Source organism: Mesoplodon bidens (genome assembly GCF_964165515.1).
Source record: "Mesoplodon bidens genome assembly, chromosome: 3".
Lineage (NCBI taxonomy): Eukaryota > Metazoa > Chordata > Mammalia > Artiodactyla > Ziphiidae > Mesoplodon > Mesoplodon bidens.
The window spans coordinates 24,655,594-24,681,583 of record NC_138178.1 but is presented as its reverse complement, the minus strand read 5'-3'; positions in this window follow the sequence as shown (position 1 = coordinate 24,681,583).

Below are 25,990 nucleotides of genomic sequence, written 5' to 3'. Positions count from 1 at the left end.
TTTCTTATTCTGGTCTTTATGCTTCTCCATAGTCTAGTACCAACCTAACTCTCCAGATTTCTTCATTTCCATAAATGTCCTCTCCCCTACAGTAGTTGACTAATTGTTTCTTGACCATGCCATGGACATCCCATGCTGCACACTTGCTCAAACCAGTCATCAGCCTGGAATTCTCCATCTACTTCTCTGCCTGTTCAGACCTTTGGACATCCAACTCAATCAAGTTCCACCTCTTCCCTGAGGAGTCACTCTAAAGCTAACAATCTATTCTTTGTGCCATTTATTTAGTTTTTAGAACATGCTATTTCATAGTATGCACTTTTGCCCTTGGGTCTTTTCTTATTTATATTTTAGTCTTGCAAGCTTGATTCCCCACCAACACTTAGATCATATTTTAAAAATGTACACACGTAGAAGAAACACTCAGATAAGGTTGTTGATGTTGTGGATGATGATGAGAATGAACAATTTGTCTTGATTTTTAGAGATAATGAACCAAAGATTGAACTTCAAGGTAAAACACAAGGTTGGTTTCAAACTTTACATGATGACAACAATTTTCAACTGACCAATCATCTCAGTGGAGTTGCTCTGTTATTGATTAGAGTTTCAATCATAATAAAGGGTGGAAGAGACCAGGTGTGGCAACTATGTAGCTTAGAGCTTAGCTCCCTAAGAACCCTTTACTCAGGGCTAACCTCAATAATTTAGTATGGCATTTTTCCTCAGCTTGGATTTCCCCCCCAAAGCAGAACTAGAAATAAGAATTCTTATGGAGGGCTTCCCTGGTGGCGCAGTGGTTTAGAGTCCACCTGTCGATGCAGGGGACACGGGTTTGTGCCCAGGTCCGGGAAGATCCCACGTGCCGCGGAGTGGATAGGCCCGTGAGCCATGGCCGCTAGGCCTGCGCGTCCGGAGCCTGTGCTCCGCAACAGGAGAGGCCACAACAGTGAGAGGCCCGCGTACCGAAAAAAAAAAAAAAAAGAATTCTTATGGAAATAATTTACTTTGAGAAGTGGTTTCAGAGGATAGCAGTGGGGAGTTGAGGAGAGAGCGAGAGGGAAGGCGGGGAAGCCAACCTATGGATGCCCCACGGTGCTGGTTACTGCTGTGGGCAGCTGAGGCTCAGCCCTAAGGACCACCTGAGCAATGGTGTAGAACTCTCCTCGGAGTTGCCTGTCCAAGACAGAGATGGAGTACTTAGTCACTGGCTCCCAGCCCAAGGTCAAGGGTAGTCCCAGCAACTTGCCCACTGGCAGAAGGGCCATCCCAGTCCCTGCAGACATCCCTCACGAAATGGGCAAAGGTGTCCCTGGACAAAAGACAAAAGGTGCACAAGGCAGCTGAAGTGAGGTCCTATCAGCCCTCACCTGTGCACAGGTGCTGCTGAGGCACTGGCCAGAGTAAAAGACGTGAGCAAGATGAGGCAGAGATGATGTCTGACACACAGGTTCTTTCCTAGTAAGCTCATACACGACCTCAGAATCCTCTCAACCCAGTGCTCCAGGGAGCTACTGTTAGTTCATTGGAGATGGCATATGAAATGAACCATCGTGTCCTCTCCAGAATACATGATCAAAAACAGCGTGGGAGGGGCTTGCCTGGTGGCGCAGTGGTTGAGAATCTGCCTGCTAATGCAGGGGACACGGGTTCAAGCCCTGGTCTGGGAGGATCCCACATGCCACGGAGCAACGAGGCCCGTGAGCCACGACTACTGAGCCTGCGCGTCTGGAGCCTGTGCTCCGCAACAGGAGAGGCTGCGATAGTGAGAGGCCCACGTACCGTGATGAAGAGTGGCCCCCGCTTGCCACAACTAGAGAAAGCCCTCGCACAGAAACGAAGACCCAACACAGCAAAAATAAATAAATAAACTCCTACCCCCAACATCTTTAAAAAAAAAAACAGCGTGGGAGCGAGTTTTCCCATGTGCCTATATGAAAGCTACCAAACATGGTTGATTAAGCTGGTCCTTAAGAACGTGTAGATTTCCTACGTGCTTTCTCACTGGAGTCAGTTCTTATTCTGGGAAGATAGAGAAACACTGCCCTCCTTACCTGGCACTGCCTTCCTGCCAGGTAAGGAAGCCAGGCCAAGGAAGGTGTTCTTGTTATGGAGATAGATGCTATTTGCAACTGAAGGTGCTGATGCCCCCAGGAGCCCCTTGATATATTTTCAGGGAGGCACTGACTGCTAACCGTCTGAGAACATGAGAATGAATTTGAATAGTTTATAAGAATCAATAAAATATTTAGTTTAGTCAGTTACAATATATATCAACTCCCCTTAGGAAATTTTTCCCCCAATTACATACTACAAGCATATGTGACTAATTCCTTGATCATATAAGAGAAATTATCCAGTTGATAAATATTGTCTGTGAAAGATATGAGAAGAGAGAAGCAGATGAATAATAAAACTGATTATTCAGCATCACATCTGTTCTCAAAAAAATAGTTAAGATGTACCATTGTACTTTAAATTATCATCGACGAGGTGTTTCATGGAGAGTTCCTCTCTGGGACTGTGTCTTAGGTAGTAAACATAAGAAAATATGCTAACAGATTAAAAATTAATCAATAGCACAGCACTGAAGAAGAAAGCCTTTAATTGGAGACAGTTACATATTCAGCCACAGATGCTAATCTTGTAATTCTCAGGAAGTCTCAGGTCAATCACCCATTGTTTAAGACCCAGAGGAACAATGTGGTTGTGGCTGGACCTGCATAATTGAGAGGAAAGTTGGATACATTTTTGTTTAACGGAATTATCCATGTTGGATTTCTACCAACGCCCAAGTTTACTTTCAGAGCATATTTGGCTTCCAGACCGAGTAATTGGGTAAAAAAGGGAGATGGTTTCTTACCATGGATTTGGGTTTGGAGGCTTAGAGCCAGTTTCTCTTTTAAGATGTGCAAACCTCCAATATACATTCAAATAAATGACAGCAAACCAGTCTTGGTGTGAGCTGAGAAAAACTTGCAAGTGGAGCCAATGATTTCTGGTGGCAGAGTGTGGGAGATGTTAAAACAGCTTATGCAGCTGTTTCAGCTGTGATTAAATAATGGCCTTTCTCTGACTTTATTGCGAAATTCTGAGGTAATTTAATGACTTCAGTGTAGAAAAACAGTACAGTTTAAAAATGCTTATGGGAAAGTGGAAAAAGGTGCAGAGAAAACAAGGACACTCTTATTCACGGAGGAGACTCTTGCCAATGTGAGCTGCTCAGGGTTCTCAGGGATTATTGCTCTTATATAAATCAAAAGGCTCCATAAACTCCATTTATTAGAAGCACACACATTCTCAAGCTCGTTCACATATGTGCATCCCAGCTTAAACGTTTTATTATTTGATTCCCCATTAAATGATTATTCTTCATAAGACCTCTTAAGGATTAACTGGGCAATTCTAGGAGTTAAAGGTAGACATAAATGAAAGTCAGATCTCTTAATTTGCAGATGCTAATCAATTCTGCATAACTAAGCATTATCATGTGAAGATTGACGGAAACTTCATAAAGCAGACATTTTTCATGCAGCTGTGATCAGTGAGTTTCTCGCGTAGTGGAGAAAAACACCATTTGCATATGCAAACCAGTACAGCTTGAACAATGTCTTAATTGTTGTTATTTAAATGAGGAGTGATTAATTAGCATTCATACAACATGCTAGCTTTCACTTAGTTAATTGTATAGATCCAAATTTCAAAATAAAAACCACACATCTTTGGGTCCCATTTGCCAAATTCAACATAAGCTGAGAAGTGTTAAAGAGAGAAGCTTGTCAGAGGGAATTCCCCTCTGGTAGGAACCATTCCTCTCTCACTATTGCTCTGGCTATATATCTTGAATAATCTTTTTTCTCTTTCTTTCTGAAATAAAACTAGAGAACTTAAAAAAATAAGATAAAAGTAACTATGAAAAGAAAAAAAAAGTAACTATGAAGAGAAATCCAAAACACAAAAAGATAGCAATGGAACACAATTCAGAGTTCAAATTTCTGAACCAAGATTACTTGCACTGAGACTGAATTGCCTTCCTCACTTGCAAGACAACTGGTTCCCCTTCCTTGCTCTGACTCCCAGCTCCTTTGCCAAGAAGATATTCTTGGCATGTCCCAAACTCAGTGCAGCCACTTGCCTCAGGTTATTGGCATCGCACAATTTTCCTTGATGGTTCTTTTTTTTTTTTAAGATTTTTTTTTATGTGGACCATTTTTAAAGTCTTTATTGAATTTGTTACAATCTTGTTTCTATTATATGCTTTGGTTGTTTTGGCCGTGGGGCATGTGGGATCTTAGCTCCCCGACTAGACCAGGGATCAAACCCGCACCCCCTGCACTGGAAGGCGAAGTCTTAATCACTGGACCATCAGGGAAGTCCCTCCTTGATGGTTTTTGATGGTACTTCACCTAGGAATCCTCAAGGAAAGTGAGCAAATGCTATGGATTGGTTTCTTCACCTGCCTTCCTAGAGTGGAGGCTGGGATGCTAAAGATTACATCTCTTAGAACTCCCTTGCACTTAGGTTTTCTTGATGTGATGTAGGCCTGCTGAGCATAAACATTTGCTTGGGACTTGAATGTGATATGGACAACGAGCCTCCTTTCTGTCTGTTTGGGTCCTAGTGTGGTTCTGGGACCAGTGAGCGTGCAGGCAGCCTTCATCCCTGGGCTGGCAGCCTCCTGACATCGGACTGTGGCAGAGGCAAGAGCTGCCAGATACTGTAGTGTAATTTGAAAGTTGTTCTTAGAAGTACAGCCCGGAGTTTGTTTCTGCAGCTTTCCTAATGATTCTGGAATGTGCTTAATAGCCCGTGATAAAGGTCTTTTCTTACTTAAACCAGCTAGCGTGGAGTCTATTCTCCACAACTGAACTTTTACCCTAGTAATAATTAGTATCAGTACTCCCAGAAAAGTGGGGAATTTGGAGATGGTGGTCTTATCTGGTTGGATTTGAAAGCAACAGGGATATCCTACCTAGAGAATATGAGCTCTGTTTTTTACTCTGCCAGAAAGCTTAATGAAAAAAATATAAGATCAGTTCAGGGTTTAACATCATTTTTTTTTTTTTTTTATTGCGGTACGTGGGCCTCTCACTGTTGTGGCCTCTCCCGTTGCGGAGCACAGGCTCCGGACGTGCAGGCTCAGCGGCCATGGCTCACGGGCCCAGCCGCTCCGCGGCATGTGGGATCTTCCCGAACTGGGGCACGAACCCGTGTCCCCTGCATTGGCAGGTGGACTCTCAACCACTGCGCCACCAGGGAAGCCCGGGAACGCCATTTTAGATTAGGCTGAATTTATCAAATAGGGCACTTACTGCAGGTTGTGGATGCAGTGTGTGAGCTCACATAGCTGAAAATGGTTCTCGATATTTGCTTGGAGGAATGGCTGAAACACAGACTCAGACGAAAGGACTTTGAGAGGCCAGAACGCCTTGGCTTAAGGCAGACGAAGGAATCAAAAGATTTACGGAGATAGAAATGCTGCAGTGGATTTATGATGTTGAATGTGCTCACTCACCCCCTGTATTAGTTACCCTTTGCTACTGTTAACATATCACCATGAACTTAGCAGTCGAAAACAACACAAAGGTATCTGATCGCAGTTCTGGAAGTCAGGGGTCCTAAAATCAAGGTGTTGGCAGGCTGTGTTTCCTTTGGAAGCCCCGGGGGTTGGAGGGGGGCACCGTGTTCTTACCTTTTCTACCGTATTCCTTGATTTATGGCTCCTTCCTCCACCTTAAGAGCCAGCAGGGTTGCATTTTCAAATCTGCCTCACACACACCCATACCTCTGCTCTCATCCTCACAGCTCCTTTCCTAACGCTGACTAGTCTGTTTCCCGCTTACAAGGGCTCCTGTGATTACATTGGGCCCACCTGACAATTCAGAATCATCTCCCCATCTCAAAATCCTTAACTTGATTGCCCCTGCAAAGTACCTTTTGCCAGGTGAGTTAACAGGTTCACAGTCTGGGGATTCGGATGTGGACATCTTTGTTGGCAAAGATTCTGTCTACCATACTTCCTAACTATGTCCCCTAAGAGAGGCCAGAGGGTTTGTCCTTCCCCAAGGCATTGAGAAGTATGTACATGAGGGAAAGGTAAGTGTCTTTAAAAAAACGCTGAAGGTCAGGCCTCTATAGGCTGGAGGTGCAAATGCTCTTCTGAAAAGGGCTCCCTGGAATCTGGAGCAGCAGATAGAGGCTAGAGGCAGCTCCTAACTGGCCAGAGCCAAGGTGGGCGTGGCTACCAGGTTTTCTGAAGAACCCAGCAGCTTCCTGGGAAAGAACTCATCTTAAGAGGTGAGAGTAAGGAACATGCCATCTACAAACAAAACTAAACTTTGCTGGGAGATGGAGGGGCAAAGTTCTGTCACTCCAACTCGTTGCCCAGCCCGACTTCCATGAGTGTTCAGAAAAAAGGGGGTTGAAAATAAACATCAACAATTGATTGAAAAGCCAAAAGGAAACGATAAGGACTGGGAGAGGTTTTTGTTTGTTTGTTTGTTTGTTTTTAATGCAGGGAAATGTGATAAGAAAGGTAGTGCACACACTGCTGGTGGTCCAGGCACTGGGGGCTGCCTGTCCATGGTGTCAGAACCAGCAGAGCTCCAGCTGTGGCAGGTGGAGGTCTCAGTGCCATCATGGTCACATTGATGGATTCAGGTGCTTAATCTGTAGCAGGAGATGGAAGACATCCTCTGAAGGCTCACAGAAGTAGGTACGGGGCAGACTTTCAGAAGGACTGAGATTACGTTAAAGAATGAGAAAAGATCATCCCCAGAGAAATATTACCAACACTATGTGACGTCGATCACTCTTCACGTGCCAGCCTGGACTAAGCCCTTTACATGCATTATATAATTGAATCGTTATTTTCCCAATTTGTGGGGAGGAGGTAAATGAGGCTTAGAAAAGTTAAATGCTTTGCCTGATTACCCCCAATTGGGAAGTGACTATCACTTGGTCCTTCTGTACAAAGTTCAACCATTTCACCACATTCTACCTTATAAACGTTTCCCCCAGACCTGTACAGCTTATGGAAATCAAGTTAGGCTCTATGTGGGAACTGGGGTTTGGGAAGGTGAGTAACTTGCCAGGGGTCCTATGGGCTTTTATGTCATAACAGGGACCAGAATCGAGGTTTCTGACTGCTAGTCTACTGTTCTTCTGGCAATAATAGACTATTGGATTATAGACTCACATGTGAACAAAGCTTAGGAAATGAGATCAGCCTCGTCTACATGTGATAAAACAGACCACAGATACCCCCAGCCCTGTGACATCCGGTTACAAGTTTACCCTGAGATGAGAAGCAGCAAAGACCTGTGTGTGATGTGTCCTCTGCTTTCCCATCCACCAGGCTCACACGTGTGAACCAGCAGCTGTGCCATGTGACACTCACCTGAGGGAGCTGATGCTCGCTAGAGCTGCAAATATCCATGTGCGTAAGTTTGACAATATCATATTGAAAAAACACAGGTAGGTTAAAGATGAATCCATACAACATGATATAACATATAAAGTTGAAAAATGTAAAGCAACACTATATAGCTCTAAGAATCTGTGCATCTATAATTTAAGCATAAAGAAATGCCTAGAGGGCTTCCCTGGTGGCGCAGTGGTTGGGAGTCCGCCTGCCGGTGCAGGGGACATGGGTTCGTGCCCCTGTCCGGGAAGATCCCACATGCCGTGGAGCAGCTGGGCCCGTGAGCCATGGCCGCTGAGCCTGCACGTCCGGAGCCCGTGCTCCGCAACGGGAGAGGCCCCAACAGTGAGAGGCCCGCGTACTGCAGAAAGAAAAAAAAAAAGAAATGCCTAGAGATGAAAACCCTCAACTCGAAGAGAGGGTGGTTCTCTTGGGTGGAAGCTGATTGGAGGAATGGAAGCGTAAAGGGGAAAGATGGATATAACAGTGCCTTGAAATCATGGCTGCAAATCTGATGAAGAGTCTGGCTTTTTCTGGACAATTTTATCCAGGGTTCCAAGAGCCATTTTCAATGTCGGGACCAGTAGGGGTGGGGAGAGGGGAGGAAAATCTTGGCCGTGACCCAGCTATGTCTAGAAAAACGGGAAATTTGCCCTGACAGTTTTTTCCTCTATTGTGCAAGGCAGGGCCAAGTGATGTCATTGGGACACGCAGATGTCTCTGACCTCTTCTTTGACTAGTGCCAAGAAAAATGATCTTTGCAATCGAGTGATGCTCCTTCCCCCAACCCAGATTTAGCCCTCTACCATTTTTATACCTGTGGCCACAGGCCAGATTCCTGGAAACTCAAAAAACCTTTTTATTTAGAGAAATTGTGTCCTGTTGATTTCAGTGTTAAAAAGGAATGCTGGAATATCTCCAGGATATTATAAAGGCTGGTTTGCATCTCACTTCTGTTACCAGGGGGCACATACACAGACATAGCAAATTAATTAATTCCCCCTTACCTTTTTAAACTCATTTGTTTATTCATTCATTTAAGGAGCAAATATTTGTTGAGTAACTACGCAGAGACCACAGAAACAGAGATTAAAGACACAGCTCCTGCCCTATAGGTCAGTATAGACAACAGAGATGACAAAGTAGGGACCAGCCAGCTATAGCTCAACATTGTGCAACCATGGAGATAAGAAGAGAGGAAGATGGGAGCCCAAGAAGGATCACCTGACATAGAAGGGCTGTTCTGGGAAAGTTTCAGAAAAAGGGCCACATGAGATGAATCTGCAGGAGAAGTGGGAGTTAGCCAGATGGAACACAGCAGCAGCAATTTTTGATAGAGCAGCAGGTGGGAAGCCAAAGGGCTGGGAGAGAGCAAAGTGCATTCTGGGAACGTCCAGAGCCAGGTCTCAGCCAGGATGGTGTGAGATGGGTCCTAATCAGGACCATGCTTGTCCTTAATTCCCCCAGGGAAGCATGCATACAATAAAAGCTCCTATCCTGTATATGTAACATAATATGTATGTTACATGCCGGGCATTGTACTTTCAGTTTACACATATTCATGTTAAATTTCTACAAAACTCCATTTTATAGAAAAGGAAGTGGTTTAGACAAGATTTGACCCTGATTTGCCTGCCTTCCCGTGTCTGCTCTTTACACTGTTGCCACACGGATTATAAGGTCCACCCCGCCTACCGCACAGATATTGTGACGTTCAGATGATACACGGTGGGTGAAAACACTTGGAGAACTAGAACTATACAAACCTTTAAGAAGAAAACTAGGATTGGTAATAATGCACTGATAATTCACACTGTTTGCAGCTGGTTTGAGGCCAGGGGTCTGAGGTAATAGAGAAAGGAAAGAGGCAGCTTCCATTAAAGTACAACTTCTTAAATGTCCCCAAAGCAGAGGCTGCCTCTGCTCTCATTTACTTACATGCAAAATCATCTCTAGAGGATTTATTTGTTTGTGAGCTTTATCTTGGGGCATTCAAGCTAGTGTGATTTCCCATCTGTGCTTATTGTGTAGCAGTACTGACATCACCCGTAGTGAGGGGTAGGGGTGGAAATCTCAGGAATTGGAAGGGTGATTGGACACAGCACCTTCTGAATTCATATTAATAAAATGAGGTTTTCAAATGAAACCCAGGGTTGGGAAGAAATGGATATTGTTTCAGCATAACATGGCCCGGAACTTATACTGGGAGTAAGACTGGCTTCATAATTTGCAGGGTCTAATGCAAAATAAAAATGCAGGATCCCTTGTTCAAAAATTATTTGACTTTCAAGATAGAGACAGAAGAACATTCCATCACGTGTGTTGTCCTTCTGAGCCTGGGGTCCATGAAGCCATTCCCACTATAAATTATCAGTTTCCCGCGTAATCTGGTGAAGGGTGTTGGCAGACACTAATCCTTGTAGTGAAAATGATTTGTTTGGAGGCAGTTAGGATGGGCCAGTGAAAAACAAGAAGAAAAGGGGGAACCTGCATGGGAATTTGAGAAACCTCACTCCCTCATTCCTCTTCTTTACTATCAGGTTGCAAATTTTCCCTTCCCTCTACTAAGTAGATATGTTACCAGCCCCTTTGTTAATCCATTCCAATCACACACAGCTTTTATTGGAAGAACTTCCTAATGGCTAAACTAGACTAGTGCCATTGCAACAGAAGGTGAATCCTTTTTGCCTGGTTCTTAGAGGAAGTCAAATAGCTACGTACATTGTGCTTGGTTTTCAGTGTTCATCATCTGAACTTACCTTTCCCAATTTCCAGTTCTTCCAGGTGTGCATTTTGTCCCCACCCGAGGGGATTATGACTCTGTTTCTTGAATTTGTTTTTTTAATGCAACTTTGGTTTTGGTGCCCTATGCTTACTATGGGGGTGAGAAAACCATCCTCCCTACTAGGCTTTTCACACCCACCCACCCTCTTTACTGACCCAACACTTAACCAACCCAAAATTTATTATTTTCTGGGTGAATATGATCGCTCTGGTAACACAGTGAATTGGTTCAGTATGGTATCCATCCAGCCCGCAGTTATTCGGCATTATTAAATGTCAGGAGATGTGCTAGGTGTTATATAAGAAGTGATGCACAAAGGAAGTTTGAAACTTACATTCTATTGATGGCGACAGATGTAAAACAAATAGCCACAGGAATAAACATATAATGAAAATATACAATGTGCAATGAGAGAAAAGAACAAGGCGCTGTGAACAAAGGTCAGTTGACACTTTGACTGCATGGTCTAGGAAGCCCATTATTTAGAGGAGATAATTTAGCCAAGACTTAAAAATAGAAGGAACTAGCTAGGCAAAAATCTGGCATGGGAATAAAGAGTGGTCCGGGCAAAGTGTGATGATCCCAAGGCACAAATTTATTTTGTGAATCGGAGGATCTGAGAGAAAGTTAGAATGGCCAAAGCACTGAGAACTGGGGATCAAATTTAGAGAGGCAAGTAGGGTCCAGAGAACATAGGTGGAAACAATAGGATGTATGGGTGCTGAGTAATCAAAATAGTGGACTGTGCCGGTTATTAAGCTATTGTTTCTTAGCTCCAAAGCCACCCTTACACACTTGATTTTTTTTTTTTTTTTGATGCTAAGATGGAGACTCTTCAAAACCACATTTCTGCTTTGTCAGCTCCCAACCTGTTAGGCTCTGGCCAAAAGAGACATTAAAGAAATATTGGAAAGCTGGAGGGTAAGAAGAGACCTGTTCCTTCTTGTTCCTGCCAGCATTAATTTAGCAAAGGTTCTACATCTAGTTTGTGACCGTGAATTTCAGTGTCATTTCCACCTCACCCCCCGCCTGAGATACCAGCAGCAGCTAGCTGGGGACTCCTCCTTAGAGGTCTAAGTCCCTGCTCCATGGAATATCCCATCCAAGCTTCTCATAATCTGAAACTTCTAGTAATTCCACCCATATCCCTGTACTTAGTCCTAGAGCAGTAGCTGTTTCCTTCACTTACAATCTTCGTGATAACTCTATGTTTCCTTTCCAGATTATCTAACATTTCATTAATATCTTTTATATTAAATTCTTTCTGTTAAAATAACTAATGTGGTTTCTGTCTTTTGACTAGATCCTAACTGACACAGATGAAGTTAGGAAAAGGAGACAAGAATGATTTTCATCTTTCTAACTTAAGCTGGGTGAATGAAAATGCCATTTATTATGATGGGAAGACTTGCATAAGAAAACTTTGGTACCTGGGAAAAGCAAAGGTTCAGTTTTGGACATATGAAGTGTGAAATGCCTCAGAGACACCTAAGTGAACATGTCACATTAGCAGGTGAATAGACAAATTTAAATCCTGGATGTATGGCCGGTAGAAGCAGATGAACCTACATGGGAGACAGATAGTTTGGAGAAAAACCAGGAAATTGTTATGGTCTGGAAGCCAAGAGAACAAGGTGTTATGAGAAAAAGATTAACAGAATAGATTTGGGAACCCAGAAATAAACTCTCACATTTATGGTCAGTTGGTTTTTAACAAGATTGCCAAAACTATTAACTCAATGGGGAAATAATAGGCTTTTCAACAAATAATGATGGGACTACTGGATATTTACCTGCAAAAAAATGGAGTTGGACCTCTATCTCACACCATATATACTAATTAACTCAAAATGGACCTAAATGCAAGAGTTAAGACTTAAAACTCTTAGAAGAAAACACAGGAGTAAATCTTTGTGACTTTGGATTAGGCAATGGTTTCTTAAATATGACACCAAAAGTATAGGCAACAAAAGAAAAAAATAAATTGAACTTCATCAGAATTAACAACTTTTGTATTTGAAAGGACACCATGAAGAAAGTGAGAAAATAACCCACAAGAAAATATTTGCAAATCATATACCTATTAAGGACTTGTATCTAGAATATATAAATAACACAACTCAATCATAAAAAAACAAGTAGGGCTTCCCTGGTGGCTCAGTGGTTGAGAGTCCGCCTGCTGATGCAGGGGACACGGGTTCGTGCCCCGTTCCGGGAAGATCCCACATGCCGCGGAGTGGCTGGGCCTGTGAGCCATGGCCGCTGAGCCTGCGCGTCTGGAGCCTGTGCTCCGCAACGGGAGAGGCCACGGCAGTGAGAGGCCCGCGTAACACACAGACACACACACACACAAAATCAGGTTTAAAAAGACAAGTAACTCACTTTAAAAAATGGGCAAAGGATTTCAATAGACATTTCTCCAAAGTAGATCTAAACTTGACCTATAAATGCATGAAAAATGCTTATTTGTCATCATGGAAATGCCAATCAAAACCACAATGACATATAACTTCATATCCAGGAGGATGGCTATAAACAAAAAGATGGAAAATGACAAGTGCTAGTGGGGATGTGGAGAAACTGGAACCTTTATTCATTGCCAGTGGGGACGTAAAATGGTACAACCACTTTGGAAAACAGTCTGGCAGTTCCTCAAAAGGTAAAACATAGAGTTAGCATTTGACCCAGTAATTTCACACCTAGGTATATACCCAATAGAAATGAAAAGATAAATAAAACACGGTAAGTCCACTCAATGGAATATTATTTGGCAATAAAAAGGAATGAAATACTGATATAAGCTACAGCATGGATAAACTTTGAAATCATGCTATGCAAAAGAAGCTAGTCACAAAAGATCACATATTGTATAATTTTATTTAAATGACCTGTCTGGAATAGATAAATCTATGGAGACAGGAAGTAGATTATTGGCTGCCTCAGGTTGGGAGGAGGGCTGGGGAGATTAGGGAGTGATGGCTAGCCCTATTGTACAGCAGTAACAGTGGGGTTGTGTTTATTCGCTTGCATCCATTCTTATTTTCTATGCAAATTGGAGAGGCTGTTGCTAATTGGTTAGTGCCATATTGCATGTAGTGGAGGACCCTATACTGGGGATATCAGCCTCTCCCTCAGGAATCACCTCTCCTACTCCCAACTGATGTACTGGAGCAAACAAATTGTACCCAGTGTAGAAACAGGAAATTGGATGGACTTTTCACTGCAAAGAAGGAATTGTTATGTGTTGCCACCCAGCTACCCCTCCTGCCGTCTTGCTGTTGTAAACACTGTGAGATGTGGATTATACGGGTTAGAAGAGAATTTTATTGTGACATTTTTGTATTTTTTGCAAGTTTTGTTCAGCTTTTCATCATGCACCCTGGGTTATAATTTATTGCATGTATATTTTCAAACACGTCTGAGGTATCATGTGGTGATTTTTGAAAATGACATGTGAGATGGAAGGGATTTCCAGATCTAGACTTAGACAATTCCGATAAAGTGATGAAGTGATGAATTACAAACTTCTGAGTCATTTCATCGCATCAAAGGGCACAGAGGAAGTCTGTCTGTTCGTGTGAACAATGAAAACTGCTTATCAATGGATTTTATGGGTCATCCAAGGTGCCCCGGCCCATTTTGTGTTCTCTGTGGCAAAGAACTAATGAAGGCAGAAATGACTCCAGCAAAATTGAAAAATACTTTATGTGAAATCTGAAAAGTAAAGGTACTATTTAAATAGCCTTCAGAATCTCAAAACAAGCAGTGTAAAACATTCAAGAAGAGTCTCTTTCAGTAAGATGGCTCAGGAAGCAGTTTGTTAGAAGCAGAACTTAATGCCCCCAAAAGGATGAATTATGCCTTTGGTGAGAACCAGCACATAAAATTATACTGAGTTAAATGCTAGGACAATTTACGGTGTAAGAAATGGATAAGCTTCCAATCTCAGACAGTATGAGCGGTTGACATATTGGTGACAAGCTACTGGATGCTGAAAAGGTTTTGTATAATACACTGATGAAAACAGCATCTTCATCTAGCTTGACACCAATTGTGTCATTCACAAGGTTTGTAAATAATGATGAAGTTCAGGAAACCTTGTCAACTACAAAAACCTGCTCAAAACAAGCCAAGGCCAGGATATATTTTCTGTTTTGTCTTCATATCTTGAAGCAAAGCATCTAATTTGGAAGAACTGTGTTAGAGTCTGTACTGAAAGTACCTTATTCATGGTTCACCCTGTGAGAGGCTTCCCTCTTTAGGAAAGCAAGAATGCCCTGACATCGTCATAACACATTGATTTGGTAAACACGTGCTTGGGTCAAAAACTACTGGAGGGGAAATGGAAAAAGTTTTGGATGATGATACAAATATGATTAGTTTGATTAAGCAAAGATCAATTCAATTGGAGATTTTTTTTAAAAAAATGAGTGAAAACTCCAATAAAAAATGTATCTCCTACAAACAGAAATTTCACAAGTGTGTTTTAGGGGTAACTGAAGAATACAGAAGACCAGATTTTGCAGAATGCTTCAAAGATGAAGGATGGTTACTGACACTAGCCAAATTGGAAGGTGTTTTTCATCATGTGAATCAGCTGAACAAATCTTTGAAAAACGCTGGAGATAATGTTTTCACCCCAAATTTTGGGATTTAGAAGAAAACTGAATTTTTGGAAAAATAATGTTGTAAAAGAAAATCTTGAGATGTTTTCCTTGTTCCTTGGGTCTAAGGCTATCAACAAATGTCAATCTTGCTGAAAAGGACCTGGAAGAATGAAGAATAAAATTGAACCCTATTTTCCCTGTCTTAAACACAAGTGCATGACCAGGTGAAGGAGCATTTCTCTCTTGCTGGGGTGAGGACACAGTTCTGAGGGAGGAAAGAATTCCGTGCATTGCAGCCCGATTGCATATTCTAGGCGAGGTTTCCTGATCTCTCCTTTTCTGTGTAAGAAGCGTGTCACAGAGAAACAATGGATATTTTGCTGCAGTTTCCAACTCCTCACATAGAAGAGCAAGCTTTGTTTTGTATCACAAGCACCAAGGGCAAAAAATCATTGCATTTCAGTTGAAAATGAAATCTGATTAAGCTCAGAATTGAATTTTCATGCAGCACCAAACAAACACAGGTTTCACTTTAAAGAAGTAAATTTCATTCTTTATTTTCAGTTTCAAAAATAACACTTTGTAAATGCATGTATAGGCCTAACGAAGAGAAGAAAAAATCAACACATAACTTTGTAACTGCTGGGTCTGTATTTGAGCCTGACTGTATCACTCAGTAAGAAAGTCTTTTTTTCAAAGTGTTAACTCAAATCATTTCTTGAGCTATACTTTTTATTCCTATTGCTTTGGTTTGTGGTTTCAGAAGCTTTGCTATTTATTGCTTGTCAATAAATGTTCATGCTATAGATAACCCTTACTAAAGTAAATTGATAATCTTGGAATAAAATCTATCGACCTATCAAATTTTGAAAAATTAAATTCTATTTTGGATTAATTCATTAGATTTGCTTTATGAGGGTTTAATTTTTTTTGAAAAGGAAAGGAAGAGCTTCATTTTGAGAAAGGTTAAATACTAAGCATAACTTGCCTGTCTTACCTTTTTTTCCAGCAAAGATTGGTTAAAAAGTCATTTTTAGTTTTAAACAAGGGAAACAAATTTCCATGTACATTTACCATATGACACATATATCATACCTCTTTCACATCTAGTATCCTGGAAATCATTTAAAGGGTTCCTCCAGATTCAAAAGATTGACAAAGTCTGCTCTGGGTGGGTAGTCAGTTGTCATCTTAGACGTTCACCTTTCAGGGGTGTCAAAAAGGCCACATTTCATAACATTAATACCACAAGAAATTTCACTCTTTTTAATCCCTGATCATCACTAGGCTTTTTCTCTAATTAGCATAATAAATGTTAAGGACACATTTTTATTTGTAAATTTAGAGGCTTATGAATTAACATCATTGTTGGAAATGGGCTCTCAGTGGTGAGATCAGTGGTATTCAAGATATATGGTTGGCCTAAAATATTTTGGAGACATCACTAACACTTACAGGGGCGAAATATATCTCTAAGTGGATCTGGGCCTAGACATCGGTCAAAGGTTTTCGGATTGTCTGACAAATGTAAGGGTGGCAGAATCCTCTTTCTGCAATGTTTTGTCTGCATCAAGTTAGTTTCATGCAAGATGCGGACAGACCTTTAAAAGGTCAGAGAGCTGAACTTACAGAACTCTTCCCACTTGCTTGCTAATAAGTGATTGTATACAGAATGTCCGCATGTGCCGAGGTCTTTGATCTGTGACCTGATTTTATTATAACCAAGTGGTAGATTTGGGAGGAAGTAGCCAACACTCACCCACTTCAAACTTTCCCTACTACTGTTAACTATCAAAAATAACCAACAATTTTGCACAGTTAAGTTTAGGTGGACATGGCTCTCTATTTGCAAGAGTTGAGTTCATCAACGGATGGTGTTTTGCAAGGTCAGTGGGGTGTAGGAAGAAAGGGCCATGAGATTTGAAGTGTTAGCAATGGGACTGATTGTGCTATGGATCTAAAGAATATAAATTAAAGGAGGGATGGGAAGCCAGGAGGGTGCTTACCTGCTGAGAAAATACGGTGGAATCAGGTGATTGATAAGGAGAAAAAATTGGTGCCATGTTCTCTTTAATGCTTTTCCCATTCGGAAAAAAAAAAAAAAGAATTTCAGTAGTGTGACCCCAGATTAAACCTCAAGAATGTCCTATATAAAGGGACCCAACTTTGATGTAATCCTTTCTTGTTCATTATGGTAACTTGCTTATCCATCCTGCAAATAGGGATTCTCCGTAAAGAAATTGTAGTCTAAGGCCAATTTTTTTTTTTTTTTTTTTTTTTTTTGCGGTACGCGGGCCTCTCACTGTTGTGGCCTCTCCCGTTGCGGAGCACAGGCTTCGGACGTGCAGGCTCAGCGGCCGTGGCTCACGGGCCCAGCCGCTCCGCGGCATGTGGGATCTTCCCGGACCCGGGGCACGAACCCATGTCCCCTGCATCTGCAGGAGGACTCTCAACCACTGTGTCACCAGGGAAGCCCTAAGGCCAATTTTTTCCCTTATGGTTCCTTTTCTTCCGTGCATAGGTGGGAAGTACTAAGTGAATACAAAGATGTTTAGCAGAACTTTTTAGAAAATAAAATTTGATATTTGCTATCAAAATTAATCATACGAAAGTTTCCATGGAAATGAATTTGGGGTTAACTCTATTTTATTTTACATTGAAAATGGAAATCCACACAGTCATCATCCACATTAATGTGACTTTATTATTCCAATCTTTTCATTTACATAATTTTGCTATTCCGGGAAACTCTCACTCAGAAAAATAAAAGTTGAAATAAACTGATTGCTTATTTCAAGAATTTCCATAGACTACTCTTAGAAAACATCGGACTACAGTTTATACCCCAAGACTATTTGAACCTCTTGCCTGGAAATTCTTGCATTGCTATAATCTCCAATCCTGGACTATCATATCTTGGTTTTTGCCTACTCCTAATTAAGCCCCACATTGAAAGATCTACCTTCATTCAGACTTCAAAATCTCAGAAATGTCCCAAGTGCCTCTTCTGAGATGCTAAGACTGTAGTAAGAATAAATATAAGTATAAACATTTATATTAATATTCACTTTTTTATGTCAGATTATCATTTTCCTCTTTGTAAAACCATAAGCTTTTATTGGCCATTAGTAACCATAGTGGCTGAGCACTTTATAAGCACTGAGTTCTCAAAACATTATGTGATAGGTACTATTACTATACCCATTTTACAGAATGGGAAGATGAGGCTTAAAAGGATCAAATATGTAAAATAGATAACCAACAGGGACCTACTATATAGCACAGGGAATCCTGCTCAATATTCTATATTAACCTAAGTGGAAAAAGAATTTGAAAAAGAATAGATACATGTATATACATAACTGAATCACTTTGCTGTACCCCTGAAATTAACACAACAATGAAAATCAACTATACTCCAATATAAAATAAAAGTTAAAAAAAAAAGGATCAAATATCCATTCATCTGGTGATGGGCACTTAGGTTGCTTCCATATTTTGGCTATTGTGAATAATGCTGCTGTGAACATCGGGGTACAAGCATCTTTTTGAATTAGTGTTTTCATTTTCTTTGGCCATATACCCAAGAGTGGAATTGCTGGGTCATACGGTAGTTTTATTTTTAGTTTTTTGAGGAACCTCCGTACTGTTTTCCATAGTGGCTACACCAATTTACATCCCCACCAACAGTGTAGGAGGGTTTCCTTTTCTCCACATCCTCACCAGCATTCGTTATTTGTAGTCTTTTTGATGATGGCCATTCTGGCAGGTGTGAGGCAATGTCTCACAGTAGTTTTGATTTGTATTTCTCTGATGATTAGTGATGCTGAACATTTTTTCATATGCCTGTTGGCCGTCTATTTATCTTCTTTGGAAAAATGTCTATTCAGCTCTATTTTTAAATTGGGTTCTTTACGCAAGGCGCGCCTCAGGCTGGTGCAACGTCACGCTGGCCTCTGCCGCCGCAGGCTCGCTCCGCATCCGTACCCCTCCCTCCCGCCCCGCCTGAGTGAGCCAGAGCCCCCGAAGCGGCTGCTCCTTTAACCCCGTCCTGTCTGAGCGAAGAACAGACGCCCTCAGGCGACCTACACGCAGAGGCGGGGCCAAATCCAAAACTGAACCCCGGGAGCTGTGCGAACAAAGAAAAGAAAGGGAAATCTCTCCCAGCAGCCTCAGGAGCAGCGGATTAAATCTCCACAATCAACTTGATGTACCCTGCATCTGTGGAATACCTGAATAGACAACGAATCATCCCAAATTGAGGAGGTGGACTTTGGGAGCAAGATAGATTACTTTTTCCCCTTTTCCTCTTTTTGTGAGTGTGTATGTGTATGCTTCTGTGTGAGATTTTGTCTTATAGCTTTGCTTTCACCATTTGTCCTATAGGGTTCTGTCCGTCCGTATTTTTTTTTTTTTTACTTAAAATTTTTTTTTCTTAATAATTATTTTTTATTTTAATAACTTTATTTTTAATCTTACTTTACTTTATTTTATTTTATTTTATCCTCTTTCTTTCTTTCTTTCTACTTTTTCTCCCTCTTATTCTGAGCCGTGTGGATGAAAGGCTCTTGGTGCTGCAGCCAGGAATCAGTGCTGTGCCTCTGGGGCGGGAGAGCCAACTTCAGGACACTGGTCCACAAGAGACCACCCAGCTCCATGTAATATCAAACGACAAAAATCTCCCAGAGATCTCCATCTCAACACCAGCACCCAGCTTCACTCAACGACCAGCAAGCTACAGTGCTGCACACCCTATGCCAAACAACTAGCAAGACAGGAACACAACCCCACCCATTAGCAGAGAGGCTGCCTAAAATCATAATAAGGCCACAGACACCCCAGAACACACCACCAGACGTGGTCCTGCCCACCAGAAAGACAAGATCCAGCCTCATTCACCAGAGCACAGGCACTAGTCCCCTCCACCAGGAAGCCTACACAACCCACTGAACCAACCTTAGCCACTGGGGACAGACACCAAAAACAACGGGAACTACGAACCTGCAGCCTGCAAAAAGGAGACCCCAAACACAGTAAGTTAAGCAAAATGAGAAGACAGAAAAACACACAGCAGATGAAGGAGCAAGTTAAAAACCCCCCAGACCTAACAAATGAAGAGGAAATAGGCAGTCTACCTGAAAAAGAATTCAGAATAATGATAGTAAAGATGATCCAAAATCTTGGAAAGAGAATAGAGAAAATGCAGGAAACATTTAACAAGGACCTAAATTGGGTTCTTTGTTTTTTTGATACTGAGTTGTATGAGCTATTTATAAAATTTAGCTATTAACCCCTTATTGGTCATATCATTTGAAAATATTTTTTCCCATTCAGTAGGTAGTCTTTTCCTTTTGTTGATAGTTTCCTTTGATGCAGATAAATGGATAAAGAAGATGTGATACAATGGAATATTACTCAGCCATCACAAAGAATGAAATGGCTGAGTAATATTTGCAAAAACGTAGATGAACCTAGAGAGTATTATACTTAGTGAAATAAATCAAACAGAGAAAGACAAATACTCTAAGTTATCACTTCTATGTGAAGTCTAAAAAATAAAACAAACACATGTATACAACAGAACAGGAACAGACACACAGGTTTAGAGAACAAACTAGTGGTTACTGGTAGGGAGAAGTGGGGAGCAGTGAGATAGGGGTATGGAATTAAGAGACACAACTACTATGTATAAAAGAAATAAGCGGGCTTCCCTGGTGGCTCAGTGGTTGAGAGTCCACCTGCCGATGCAGGGGACATGGGTTCGTGCCCCGGTCCGGGAAGATCCCACATGCCGTGGAGCGGCTGGGCGCGTGAGCCATGGCCGCTGGGCCTGTGCATCCCCGGAGCCTGTGCTCCGCAATGGGAGAGGCCACAACAGTGAGAGGCCCATCTACCACAAATAAAAAAAGAAAGAAAGAAAGAAAGAAGCAACACGGATATATTGTACAGCACAGGGAAATATAGCTATTATTTGGTAACAACTTTAAATGGAGTATAATCTATGAAAATATTGAATCACTATGTTGTATACTTGAAACTATACTGTAAGTCAACTATACCTCAATATTGAAAAAGAAATATTGTTTTAAAAAGGATCAAATAATTTCCCTAAGGTTATACAACTAAGAAGGAGAAGGGCCAGGATCTGAACCCTGGTGATTTATCCTTAGCGCCTACCTTTGAAACCACTAAAGTCTTCTTTCTAATCCTTTTAGACATGGATGGTTCTCAACCATGGGAGGTACATTTTGCTTATGTCTCTTCTTCTAATCTATACCGGGAGAAGACGTAACATAATATCCAGTGTCCTGACCTGGTCCAAATGCTCACTGCTGTAAAGCTGAAAATGGATCCAACGCTGTCTCAGAGAGTTAATTCCCAAGGGCTGTGAGTCATCCACTCTCCTTTTAGAGCATGCAATCACTAGGAGGAAAAAGAGAGAGACTTTTACCGTGATCTAGTCTGTCATTAGGGATGAGCTTGCTTTGATTTCAAGCAATTTACAAAGGGATTTGTACACCTCATTTCAAGTGTTTCACCAAGATATTGACTCATTGCTGCAGGTTGTAGAATTACTCACATTAATCTAGAAAATGACGGCAAATGCTTAGTAATGATGTCTAACTGGGGCATTTCTAGGGAACTTTGCTGTTTAATTAGGAGCTGATAAGAGTGTGGAGAAAACAAGGGTATAAAAGGTGTTTGTGTGTCAATGTGTTTATGCCTAGTTCAATATGGTGACTTTTTAAGCCCAACTATTCAAATAAATTGCCATCATTATGGTACATGAATTTTAAAAGGGATCATCATTCACTAACTAACTGTATTTTAACGTATACTTAAGAATAACCAACTATTGATGCCAGGGGCATAATAAAAGGTACCCAGGGAGCAATAACACTGAGTACAAAGGATGTGGTCTATTATCACTACTTGGCCTCTACTTACACACCATCTTTCCCCGTGGAAGAATAGGCTTGGAAATTTCCCTCTTCTTACATATGAAACACCAAACCATTGAATTGCAAAAACAATTCTGAATTTATTATTTCTAGTAGCAGGCCCTTTGAACACAAATGAAGAGTTTATCCTCTGATTGTGGTTGTACTATTTTTTCCCCCAAAGAGCATATTCAAATTTACATTTCAGTTTGGATGCTTTTAGTTGAAAGTAGTATATAGAAAAACAAAAACCCAGAGTGTCGTAAACTAAAAGGGAGATTTATCGGCTAGAGGCAGCGCAGGCTCAACTGTCCAATCAGAGCTCTGGTTCTAGTTCCAGATGTTTCTCTCCACTCTGTCTTGCTCTGTATATCAGTTCATCCTCAGCCCTGATCTCTCCACGGGAGGGAGCTGGTAACAATTAGAGCTGAGCCACGCTGTTGCCCGAGACTGGGGCCGAGAGAATGGTCACGTCCCAGGTCTCCAGCGAGCTCCTGGGACGGGCCTCCAAGTGAGGGTCCTAGGCTTTGTGCAGGAAAGAAGTCAAGAGCGAGCCCTAGTAAAGTGAAAGTAGGTTTATTTAGAGAGATACACATTCCATAGAGAGAATGTGAACCCTCTCAGAAAGTGAGAGGGGCTCCAGTATCTGGGGTGGTTAGTTTTTATGGGCGGGGTGATGTCATAGGCTAACAAGTGGGAGGATTACTCCAACTGTTTTGGGGATGGGGCGGGGATTTCCAGGAATTGGGCCACTGCCCACCTTTTGGCCTTTTATAATCAGCCTCGGAACTGTCATGGTGCCTGAGGGTGTGCCATTTAGCTAATGTATTAAAATGAGGGCATCATGAGGCTCAAGGTCCACTGGAAGTTGAGTCTTCTGCCATCTTGGACTTAGTTGGTTCTAACCAGTTTATGTTGTATCCAACGGCTGTCATTCTTTTAAAGGTTGTACCCTGCCCCCTTCCCTCCTGTCTCAATATCACTCCTGCAAAGATAGTGGTGACTTCTCACCACTGTCCAGCAGAAGTAGTGAGGCTCTCACTAATTGGCCCACACTTGTGAATCCATGTGACTATGGGCATGGTGTGTGCCCTCTGGTTAAGGCCTGGGGTGCTGGAACCAAGAGTGCAGAGACTTTCCTGACCAGCTCAGACCCACCAACCTCCCCATCACCCACTCTCCTGCCCCCATAAGCTGAGAATGGGGTCAGACACTCAAACCGTCTGGATGCTACACATAGAGGGAGGGACGTGTGGAAATCATGGAGACAAGTTCAGCCTCTCCTGCCGTCCACACCAGTACCCTATTCACCGTGTTGGCAAAAGCCATGTATGACAGTTGTGTGGGGACACAGAGCTCCAGACCAGCTCCATCAGTCTTACCCTTGACAAAGGCCTTCTTCTTGACCAATCACATTGACCAACCCTCTTCCCTCTTTTTGTAAATTTCCACTTCCCTAACACTGCTCCAACCCCATTCCTCCCCACCTCTACTCCTGCATTCTCCTTTAAAATGCCCAGTCATCTCTGCACAGATGGAAGATAAACATCAGTATATGCTGGACTCGCTTCTCTACTGCAACAGACCAAATAAAATTTGTTTTCATCACCTTTATGTACTGTCCAGGCATTTATCTTGGACGCCATGTTCTTCAAGAATGACTTCCAAATCCTTACTCCTTCCCTCTCCTCCCTTTATTGTAGTTTCTCTGGGTTTATGTAACACAGATTTTTATAGTGATACTTATTACTTTGTACTTCAAAGAATTGCTAAGGTCTATTGGTACTTTGGAAAAGTAACTGGCTACAGATCAGAGATATAACTGGAAATTGTTGGTTTTATAAGTCATGACACCGTGGTTGTGAATAAATACACAACATATGTGTAACGTACCTGATTTTATAATTTAAAATGATCGCTTAAAAATGATCCATAAAGGCTTTCACATCCCTCATCCTTGATTTATGGGTTTACTTTTAGATCACCAAATCGTATTGAAATACATCTCCTGAAGTTTTCCTGGAGATGGGAGAATGGCTTTTCTGCTGGAGAAGAAGTGGTGTGAAACTCTTTTCCTTTTAATGGCTTCAGGAAGTTGTAAAGTTTAAGATATTAAGGAATCCCTAGGCAGGTAACTTATGAAATGTTTGCATCAATTAATTCATTTATTCTGTCAATGCTTTTCAGCTAAATGCTACCAAAAACACACCAGTAGTTAAACAAGTTGGACTAATTACTTATTGCATCAAGTGAGGACACACATTATGCAGGAAAATGGGGTGTTCCAGTAAGAAGGTATTAAAAAGAACAAATTATAGGATTAGGATGAGTTGGGGGAGGATCTAAGGAAGTAGAGGTTTTCTCTAGATTGAATAATATCTATGAGTATCTCAATAAATCTTTGAAGAAAGGGATGGGAGAGTGAAATGAGAATAAAGCTGTAATTGGTAAAGAAGTAGCATCACCCATTTTGACCAAGAGATGGGGCCGGGGTGTTTTGGTATTTGTAAATGGCATAGTGACCTCGTTTTTGTCTGTGCTTAGACAAAATTATGAAGTTGCCTGATCTGATTTTATCATGGTCTCAGAGTAGCCTTGTTTGAGGTTGGTATTCTGTAAGATTGTTTATGTTTAGTAGGATAATAACACGGCCTAGATGTTCAGAAGTGTCAGGCCAGCTTCTGAATGTCAGGGGCTGTTCTTTTTCCTTTCTCGACTCATTCAACATTGTTGCTTGTTGTTTGCTGGGATATCATTGCAAATTAGAGATGGTTCCTGTCATCAAGGAACTTACGGTGTAGTGAAAAAACAGATACGAAATAGACAGGTGGCATTTATTCAGTTAACAAATATGGATTGCATGCCTGATGTGTGTCAGTCCCTGTTTTGGACATGGAATATATTAGTGAAAAAATAGTAGAGATCTCTGCTCTCGTGGTGTCCTCATTCCAGCAGGGGAAGACACAATAAATAATAAAATGAAGAAGTATACTATTGATTTTTTTCAACGGTAATTATAGAAAAAAGGAAAAGTAGACAGGGTTAGAGGATTGAGACCAGTGAGAAGGTGGATTGTGTTATTAAATTGGATGAGAAAGCGAACGTGCTAGGGACTTCCCTGGTGGTCCAGTGGTTAAGACTCAGCACTTCCAGTGCAGGGGGTGGGGGTTTGATCCCTGGTTGGTGAACTAAGGTCCTGCATGCCACTCGGTGCGGCCAAAAAATAAATAAACAAATGGAGAAAGAATGTGCTGTGTTAGAAGAGCATGGAACCATTAGGTAAGGGAAATATATGACCACTCAGGCATAATTTCAGGATATTTTACTCATTTTTCTTTGATGATCTATGAACCAGAGTAAAATAAGATTTGGGTTGTTTTATTTATTTTATACTGGAGGTCAAGTTGGGTATGTTGAATTAATATGGCTTTATAGAAATATTACCTGTGTTTATTACAGAAATGGAAAATAATTTTGAGCATGTTTCTCATTTATCTACATTTTACAAAAATTTTAAACTGCAAACAAAGTTTCATACCACAGAAAAGGAGGAAGAGACTCCATTGATCTCTATTTGTTTATTTACTGTAACTCCAGTTGACCCTTTTTAAAAGTTATGGATGTTGGACTTTGAAATGGATGGGAACATTTCCACCAAACTCATCTAGTTCTTTGCCAGCTTTAATGTCTATTTCTTAAACTAGCAGACTGTTGCATTTTCTTTTTCCTTCACCTACTATCTTCCTGTCGATGAAGACTTTTTCTCCTATCAGGACGTCTCTGGAGTGAGGAATGAGCCAATTTTATGTTTTTCTTAGGAGTGCAGTGGGTCATGGAAGGGAAGTCTGGGAAGACAGAACTCCAATCAAAAGGCATACACATATGAAAGAGGTTCTGGAAAGGTCGTCTTCCACAAGCCAAGAAGAGGAGTCTTCTACTTGCTCATTGTTTTCTTCCCTTCATCCACTTCAGTTTTTAAGGAGGTTTCTTGGGGATGACAACTACTCGACTTTGTTTCCTTCTCCTGATTGGTGTCTCTGGTCTTTGAGACGTTGCTTGTTTTTAGATTTCATCACAAACAGACCTAGTCCTGGTGAAATAGTGATGAGGTGAAGTCTGTCTTCTGTCTTCCTAGTTTCAATGCCCTTTCCTTAAGAATCAGAGTCTCGGGACTTCCCTGGTGGTGCAGTGGTTAAGACTCCACCCTCCCAATGCAGGGGGCCTGGGTTCGATT